Genomic DNA, 9,961 nt, shown 5'->3' with positions numbered 1-9,961 from the left:
TCATCTTGACCTCTCCCAGGAGGAGCACAATTAACACAGAATCCCCTCTCCATTTAGCATTTATCAAATTGCGTGGATGCAGACATCACTCAGAATCACCTGTATGATTCTCCCAAATTCAGACTGGCTGTGCTTTCAAAAATGTATAGGTGACTAGCTTCCTAACAGTTTTAACAACATTTGAAAAAGGCTGTTGATGCATTGGGCTTGAACTGACCCCGGGTCAACTGCTTGGAAGACAGCTATGCCCGACACTACACCATCAACGCGCACACCACAGAGCCCCTCAGAACATCATACGATAATGCCACTGATATCGGAAGCTTTCTCCAGCATTTGTGATGATTCCACATATTGCGAAGGAATCATGATATTGTTCAATACTGTCGCTAGACGTTCGAATGGGTTTCAGGGCCAGGTGGACTGTTTCCTAGAGAGTCACGAACCGCAGTGGTATTGTATTGCAGTGAGACAACACAATGCCTGCTAGACTATTCATGCTAAATGCCACAGATTGTGTTTGTCCAGTCGTGTCAGTCATCCTGAAGCTACGGAAAGTCAGACGGAAATGTGCTGTAATACTTTCAGGAAGTTAGGATTTGTTTGTGCAAAATCCGAGAACATTGCTCTGTTATCTTATATCTTTGCTCTGTCATCGTCATCAAGGCTCTGTCATCTACTGCTGAAAATGAGCAGTGATTTCTCAGAATGCCCTATGTATCCAAAGGATGTGAACTATGTAATAGTTAAACCTATGTAAACCTAAAGCTATAAGGGGAAGACAAACGTGAAGCGTTACAGCAATGGCATATCATGAGATGATTAATCGCAATTTCCGTAGGAGCCCCATGGTTGCCTGGCAACCGTCAGCTTTGCACAGTGGCAGTATCGTCGCCTATGAGGTTTAGCAGAGGTGCAGTTATTGCGCCTCCGACTTGAAATACACGCGATTTGAAATACAATCAGTGGGAGCAATTTTTGACAGTCTCGTGAGAGGCTGAGCAAGGTGTTTAAAGACAAATTTTGTCATCGTATCATCAAGCACAAAGAAGCGTGTTTTTCTCTTCTCAACAGAAATGTTCTTTAGCTCTTTCAGCGTTATGCAGGGAACAACGTCCGTCGAGATCACCTTTGAGTCAGTGCAAATGTTTGTGAGCCGTCAATTAAATTTTATATTGGTTGTACTGGCGTGCTGCTTGTCTGTGAAACATTAATCTTCTGCTTCTTCATGCCGAGTCATCTGCAAGGGTCGAGTTTATTCAATGTTTGCGCACAGCGCTCCATCAGGAATATTTTGTCCTAGTTCAATAAGGACTTACTGCACGCATTCACAAACCTCACAAACCGATAAAACTGGTTCGCTGGTTAAAATATTTTATTAAATGTGAAAAAAGGTCTGATTGTGAAAAGCTCAAAATGTTAGTGAAAAAATCAGTAACATTAGGAAAAATGAACTGTGGGAGCCCCATGACTCCCCATGTCATGCTGTATTTCTCGCTCATTCTACTGGGAGTGGTGCCGTCACTTCTGGATAAAGACTCTCAGTGGTCATTCCAGACAGGTCAGGTATGACTGTGCTTTGCCACAAGAACCTCGGAGATTGTAAGCTGGGTAGTTTCAGATCAGTATTTTATTAAAGGTTCAAGCAAACCCGAATACCTTTGCAAGAGACATTTCAGAATCCTAGTCAAATCCAGTACGATTGCTGGATCCCTCGAATTCGGCTGAACTATACCACAGATCTGCAGTCCACCATTAGAATACTGTAGGTGTGTTGTATAAGCCATACCGCCCAAAATAGTTCTAAAACAGGAGATGCATCCTCGTTTAGGAATGTGGTATAAAGTGAAATGGTCTGGGAAGAGTCCTACGTTTGAACAGTTCAAAATAGACGTAAAGGGGTATTTACGGACTCTTTCGAAATGTAAGAACAAGCTGTGCGGACCTTATCTTTATTTACCTTGTGTAATCGTTTTTCATGAAGTGTAATTGTATTTTAGCATGTGCCCCTGCTGATGTTATTGATAGATTATATGTGCTCTTGTTTGTATTGTATGTATTTTTGTTGTTCAAATAAAAAGTAAAAAACACATCTTTCCGGATGTGGCTGCTGTAAAAATCAAATGACATCGAGGGTGCTGTAGGCAGAGGTCTGAAGCCTGCTCCACAGAAGATCTTTATCCAGAGGTGTTAAAGAAGTCGAGATCTCGCCATGAGAGGGGAAGCATCTCAGAAAAAAGCAGGTGTAGTCATTTCCACGGTCATAACGCCACTAAGTCGGGTGACAAGAGCAAAAGCCACCCGGCTTTCTCCGAGCAAGTAATGAGGCAAAGAGGCCTAGTATGGCAGGTAGCATGGCTGAGTGGTCTAAGGCACTGGGTCAAGGCGTAAGTCTGTTTGGAGGCGTGGGTTCAAATCCCACTGCTGCTAGCTGCTTTTGTTGGGACTCCTCTTCATCTGACTTCAAATGAAAGAGAAGGAATTGCTTTTTGACAATCTTAGGGCAATGGATGTTAAGTTTCTGCAGCTGAAAACACAGGCAAAACTGCTCCATGTGAGGCTTGAACTCACAAGCTCGGCATTACTCTGCCGTGTACTGCTGTATAAGTACCGCGCTTACTGGAAGGTTGCAGAAACTTTGAGAGAACTGTGCTGGAAACGTAAATTACAGATTTCATTATCTGCACATTTAATAACTAGGAGAGATAACTCCTTCGGGTTCTAAAGCTCATAAGTGCACTTTAAGAAGTCTTTGCTTTTGTGAGATGGATCTCCGAGGTGCACCTATTTTCTTATTACTAATGATACCTCTACATTGTGAATTATTTGAAGGAACGTGGCGTTAGTTGAAATAAGCACTGAATGGGTTAAAACCTGCACTCTTTGAATTGCTAAAGCAATACCTTGAGGAGAATAATTCAACATACTTGCACAGGTCACTCGGCCACGGACAAGAACGATCAGCTACCACCACTATTATTATTGTTATTATTATTCAACCAGTTGGGGAACAATACAGTCGAACAATCCCACTGTTCTTATTGCAAGAAAAATAACATGAGACCACTGTAAGAGGAAGAGTGTTGTAATTGTTTGAATAATTGATGTCTATTTTTCACTCTTATGGGCAACCCTGTGAGTAGTATAAAGCGACACCTTTCGTCAAACTTTTGACAGGTACCACGCCCCATTTTCCAGCCAATGGGAGTCAGCGGTGGTTGGCTGTCCCGCCCCCTCAGGAGCCAATGGTGTGTCGTTAAGGATCGGAACTCCCGCCTTCCCCCCCCCGGCCGGTCGGTCGGTCGGTCCGGAGCCTCAGGGTCCCAAAGCCCCAAGGCGGCGCATCCCTCGCTTTAGGTGTGTGAAAGTGTGTATTGGAAGGGGACCATGTCTGCAGCGGGGTTGAGTGCGCTCTATTATAACCCTAGGAAATCAGGTAGTTACAGCGGCGCGGGGAGTCTGGTGCGGGCCGCGAGATCCTGGGGTGTGAGCGGCGCCAGCTGGGCCGGGTGGCCGAGTGGTTGTCTGGCCAGGCTGCTTATACGCTGCACAAGCCGTGTCTCAAAAGCAGCAGGGTTTTAAGCACACACACACACTGACTGCGTAAAGTCTCACGGAAAGAACTCGCAGGACAAACACCATGTGAAATGTGAACCGCTTTATTTCAACAGTGGGTTTTCAAACACAGAAACAGCGCAGCATCACTTTTTACACAAGTTACAGACTCCAGTTTGCAAGTATGTGAAATGTGAACCGCTTTATTCAACAGGGGGTTTTCAAACACAGAAACAGCGCAGCAGCACTTTTTACACAAGTTACAGACTCCAGTTTGCAAGTATGTGAAATGTGAACCGCTTTATTTCAACAGTGGGTGTTTCAAACACTGAAACAACGCAGCACACACGCGTTACTGGCTCCTGTTTGCAATCAATAATTAAATGTTGGTGCGGAAAATTAGTTCGGGACGCGTAACCACCACCCCAACATTGCTGAGAAACTTTGAGGCATCTGAAAAAGCATTCATAACCCCCTTCCGCTCCTCATGTCTAAAGCCATGTGAACCACACTGGGCGATCCGATCTAGCAGAGCAAAAAAAATTGCCTGCGTAATCAGCGGGATGGTGTTACCACAGGTTCTGTACAAAACACGCTGTATTTTGGAATACACACTGTAGAACCCCCCAGGCTTCTGTTTCTGATCTGAAAACATCAGATCTGCAATAATTTCACTCAAGTTCTTGACATACACATCTACCTCTTTAACAAATTTAAGGACATTAGCATTCGACTCTTTGTTTTGCATATCAAGCTTTGTAGAGAGAAGTGTGTAAAGCACTCTTAGTAAGAATTCAGACGTATACATTCGAAATTCTTCATTCTTCGGACGATGGCACACCCGGGTCTGTAAAACAGAGTGAAATCTGTATTCACACTTTACATAGATCTTTTTTTCTTTTGCAACGCATCGAAAGTCACGTCTACTAATTTTTCATCCAGCTGTTCAAGTGTGGCGTGTACATGCTCGTATGGGGAGCGGTCCTCAATTATATTTTTTAGCAACTGTTTTATGCACCGCTCAGTGTCATTTGTAATGGTGTACGAACCCAGACACCGGGCGGTGTACAGAACAGCCGATAAAATTCGGGCTAAACTGAGAGACTTATAAATTTCTAAAGCGGCAAACGTCACGTCTTCAGACCCATCTGTGTAGCCGCCAGACAGGCATGTGTGACCCCGCTGTATTCACATATCAGTTTATACGTTTTAAAGTATTAACACACAACGCAAACACAAATGTTGTGTTTCACCAGAAAAGAAATTTTAAACATGTGGGGTTGGTCTTAAAGTTTTTAAAATAATGTAATAAGACACAGTTTATTTTTAATAACACATTCGCGACAGCTTTTTCGAAAGTTTGAGATAAATTTCCACACAGCGCAAGCATAAAAGTCTTTAAGGTATTAACAGGCAACAAATGATGGGGTGTTGTTCTTCATACTTTAACGGATTGGTCCTAAAGTTCTAAAATTGTTTCCCAGTAGAGATAATTTGTGATGTTATTGGACACGGGCGGTGTGTGGGGGTTAGTTAAAGGCTCTGGAATGCAGAGTGGGGGGGAAACCCCCAGGGAAAGTTTACAAACATTTTAAATTCATGTAAAGTTTTCTAATTTACAAGCACCACATGTATTTCACTCAAAAATGTTCTTAACATCGCATCGCGAAAAACTAAAACCTCAAAACGTCAAGCTTGGTTTGTGAACACGTCCCTATAAAGAACAGATACATTTTCTTATAGCGTTAATAAAAAACATTTTGCTTGATAATATTCTTAGCGGTCTGTTGGTGAATCAAACACAGACACCGCGGCACATTTTCACCACGTTTTAACAGCTATGAAATTTACACACCGTTGTATGTCTTAAAATAATATAGATTTTAACATTATAACGGTCTATATTCACTTATCAGTTTATAAGTTTTAAACTTTAAAAGTATTAACACACAACGCAAACACAAATGATGTGTTTGCCCAGAAAAGAAATTTTAAACACACGGGGTTGGTCTTAAAGCTTTTTAAAATAATGTAATAAGACACAGTTTATTTTTAATAACACATTCGCGACAGCTTTTTCGAAAGTTTGAGATAAATTTCCACACAGCGCAAGCGTAAAAGCCTTTAAGGTATTAACAGGCAACAAATGATGGGGTGTTGTTCTTCATACTTTAACGGATTGGTCTTAAAGTTTTAAAATCACAAAGTAGAGATAATTTGAGATGTTTTGGGGTGTGGCGTTTAGTTAAAGGCTCTGGAATGCAGAGTGGGGGAGGGGGGCTAAAATTGACCCCAGGGAAAGTTTACAAACATTTTAAATGCATGTAAAGTTTTCTAATTTACAAGCACCACATGTATTTCACGCAAAAATGTTCTTAACATCGCAGTGCGAAAAAATAAAACTTCAAAACGTCAAGCTTGATTTGTGAACACGTCCCTATAAAGAACAGATACATTTTCTTATAGCGTTAATAAAAAACATTTTGCTTGATAATATTCTTAGCGGTCTGTTGGTGAATCAAACAAAGACACCGCGGCACATTTTCGCCACATTTTAACAGCTATGAAATTTAGACACCATTGTATGCCTTAAAATAATATAGATTTTAACATTATAACGGTCTAAAACGTTTTCTAAAATGATTCTTAAAATAATTTATACAGACCAGTACGTGCACCCCCAATGATACCTAAGATTAATGGTTTTATGGGGGGCCATGTGTGTTTCTTAGAAGAGAATGTTTATCGGTTTGGGTATAAGTACCAGCGGTTTAACAGGCGAAGTTTTGGCTGGATTCCAATTCTTACAGTCTCACGTTATCGCCTAACTCGTCAGAATGGATCACGCCGATCAATTACAACAGTCTGAAGATAGTCTATTTACAGATTAAAACACTGTTCGACTTGATAGACGAAGACAAGGACTCCACGAATTTCAGTGGTATGTATATCTGGCTTATTGTGAGACAATTACAACGTCACGGTGCATGTCTCATGTTAGCTATAGTTACAAAACGTTGTATAATATTTGTATACTAGGCAATATTGAATTATTATAATGGAATTACCAGGGAGTTGTTCCGTAATGTGGTCGTGACTGTGTGTATCCATTCATTTCCATAAGCCCCGAAAACCACAGCTGTAAATAGACCAGTTATGGCGCAACCCAACACTGGTGAGTAATTACGACAATGTTTTGAATAACGCTTTACGACCATGTGACTCTTAAAGACACAGGGGTATATACTCCACACCAAAACTCGTATGTGTCTATTCCGCAGACGCGGGCGAAGGGACAAGTCGCTACACATTTAAAAAACCTTGTTTGGGGTTTACAATACCACCGCAAAAACTTGTGGAGACGCATGCAGATGTTCACGTCATACCAGAGGGTGCGGGGCATATTATCAGATCGCCTGAGAGAAGAGGTCGGTATTATATAAAACAATCTTTTACCATGGCCTTTTAAACGTGTCTATAATAAAAATCCCACCGTTTTTCTATTTTTTGGTAATTTGCGGTGTTGAGTTCTTTCACTAATGGTATTTTCCCACTCCGTGCAGACCCCGGACCTTCAAAAAATAAACTGCGACGAGCCAACACATTAACTGGGTCAACGAGCTCAAAACGTCTGAAATCAACAAGCAAAGGTTAATATAATTTAAGCATGGTCAAGATGTGTTATGATCCACTTACAGTAAACGTTACTTCTTTTGTTAGGATGTTAATTCGCTGAAAGATCCTACTTCGCGTAGTTTTCTGTTTGGGAGTGTTAAAAAACCTTATTTTAAAACTGCTTAGCTTTTAAAGTTAAAAGCGACTGGTCTGTGCCAGGGTCTATAGGCTGTTAACCACGCCGCTTGACCCAGTAGCGCCACCACAGCCGTAAAGGAAACCGGTGTAACAACATGTCCAGGTAACTTGTTCCATTCACCCGCAGCCCTTTGTGTAAGGATGCGCCACATGTGTGGCGTTTTTATCATAGTTATCGTAGTTTTCTGATTTTGACCGTTTAGATTGCATTGATTGGTGTGTTGAAAAGTCTTTTATTTTTATCACAGTGTAGTTTTCTGATTTTGAGATGTGGAGCATTGGCGTGGTAATAAAAAGTCTTCTATTTTTTCACACAGCAGCTGTATCGACGCGCGGCGAAACAAGTGTGGCGGAAACGTCGGACCCTAAGGTGGTGACTGCATCGGAGACGGCTGTTAAGACGCTGACCAAAGCCAGACGTGTCAAGCCTGCGGAGAGAAATCATAACGCGCCTAAAGACTTGGTGTTGGGTGATGTGCTAGATTCAGTGCGCTGTATTACACAGTCACTATCAACGGCGATCACTAATAAGGTGTCCAAAAAACGAGCTTTAGAGCGTTTAAGAGCGGTTTTAGCCGGTGTACAGACCTTGTTTCCAAAACAGATCCAGGTTTTCACCGCTAACCTCTTAGATATAATTTCTACAGAAGATGCCGCTCTAAACTCAGGATTTCAGACCATGATGATGATATTTCATGCTTCATTGGTGCAAATCCCCGGTGATTAATGACTAAGCATGCGGTCTAAAAAGTGTTTAAAAGACCGACCGCTTGCCACCATCAAGCGTTTGTACATAAATAAAAGAATTAAACTGGCAAAAGCATGTTTGTTGCGTCGTCAAAGAGAGAGGCATTCAGAGAGAGGCATCAGATTTCCCAAGGGTCGCCCGAACCACGCAATGAAAATGCAGTGGTAGAAAATAACTTAATGCCCGAGGGTGTTGTAGCAGAACAGGATGGCAGTAACCGAGAACCGGTTGTACTGAACGATCTGAATCAGGTTGGTGGCGGTGCAGGGGCGAATAGAGACCCCTTAGTTTTCCTGGAGCGTATACGTAGTTATAACAGGTCTTATAATAATTTTAGAGCAACAGAGCACCATGAAGAATTTCGTTTTGTTAATCTCGACAGAATAACCTCGTATGTACAGGCTATAGACGCTGTGCATGGTGCAGTCCAGAGAATATTGGATGAACTTTCTCCAAACATCGGGGCGAATGATTTTCTACAGCTGCGTTTGACTGCGGGTGGTTTTAACAAACCCTTGTTCTCATGCAGGAGACACCCTGGAGAATTAAATGCTGCCGATTTTTTAAGCCACATCTCAGACCTCTTACAGAGCCACACAGAGGTTCTCACCGATGACAGCCTCCGATTAGTGGTGACGATAGTTAGGATTATGCCCGCCGAATATTTAAATCCGTTCTGTACAGCCGGGTAATTGCTCAGAAAAAAGCGCACCTTATCGACTTACATTACACGGGCGGTAATCTGTATTTCGCCGGGAGTGTGTACGGTTTGTTGAATGAAGGTTGTACCGATGGGGAAATGTTACAGGGCGCTAAACGAATGCACTAAGAGTTGGGTTTTCCAGAGAATCGGAAAATGAGTTTGTCAGACATTACCGCTTTTGAAAAACATTTCAGGGTGGTCATTAAAATTTTGTACCACGACCAGGGTGATTGGAAATATTTTACAACGGGGCCCACACCACCAAATTCTAAAATACTTTTTGTTCTACTGCATGAAGAGCATTTTTATGGGGTTTTAAATATTAAAGCTTTTGTGGGGGCGGCGTATTTTTGCACTAACTGCCATGCGGCGTATAGCCACAAGAACGCACACACCTGTGTTAAAGCTTGTAAAACCTGTTTAGATCCCCAGTGTTGCGAAATTGATGCTGAAATTCAGAATTGCCCGGCCTGTAAGGTCTTTTGTCGTAGCTCTCAGTGTTTGGCGAGACACCTGCGGAATGCGGCGACGGGTGTTAGTAAGTGTGAGCGCAGGGTCTTTTGTGAGAAATGTGGGGTTTATAACCTCGCAAGTCACAAATGTAAAGAGAAACTGTGCTCGCATTGTAACAACGTGATCGACACCCCTGACACACATTTGTGCTACATACCGCCTTTGGACAACCCCAAAATTTCAAACAAGTACATTTTTTTCGACTTTGAATGCATGCAAGAAACGGGGACACACATACCAAATTACGTCCACGCCCTTCATATTGACAATAAACGAAGCTGGGAATTTTATGGTGAAACTTGTCAAAGGATTTTGTGTGTAAATTTAACGATAGACGTTTCAAAAACCATACGTTCATATCGCACAATGGCAAGGGATATGACAATAACCTAGTGATCAGACAGTTGTTAGCTGAAAAGATGGACGTTGAACTAATTAATCAGGGTGGTAAGATAATGTGTATGACCGTAAAAGCTCTGAACATCAGATTTATCGATTCTTTAAACTTTCTACTTATGAAATTAAGCAAACTGCCGGCCGCCATGGGGTTCCCCGGGGGTAAGGGTCATTTTCCACACTTGATGAACACTTCAGAAAACCAAAATTAAGTCGGCCCGATGCCGCCGCCA

General features: G+C 42.1%; 1 long non-coding RNA gene across 1 annotated transcript; it reads left to right on the top strand.

Annotated features, from left to right (window-relative positions):
- Nucleotides 1-6,928: 6,928 nt before the first annotated feature.
- Nucleotides 6,929-8,178, top strand: LOC148811569 (uncharacterized). The gene is made up of 3 exons (XR_016086382.1): nucleotides 6,929-6,983; nucleotides 7,119-7,205; nucleotides 7,686-8,178. It is a non-coding gene; the product is annotated as an uncharacterized LOC148811569 (long non-coding RNA).
- The last annotated feature ends 1,783 nt before the right edge of the window (nucleotides 8,179-9,961 follow it).

The sequence above is a fragment of the Atractosteus spatula genome (assembly GCF_055471065.1).
Source record: "Atractosteus spatula isolate fAtrSpa1 chromosome 10 unlocalized genomic scaffold, fAtrSpa1.hap1 SUPER_10_unloc_8, whole genome shotgun sequence".
Classification (NCBI taxonomy): domain Eukaryota; kingdom Metazoa; phylum Chordata; class Actinopteri; order Semionotiformes; family Lepisosteidae; genus Atractosteus; species Atractosteus spatula.
Note: the sequence above shows the minus strand (reverse complement) of the source record. Positions and strands in the feature narration are given on the sequence as shown.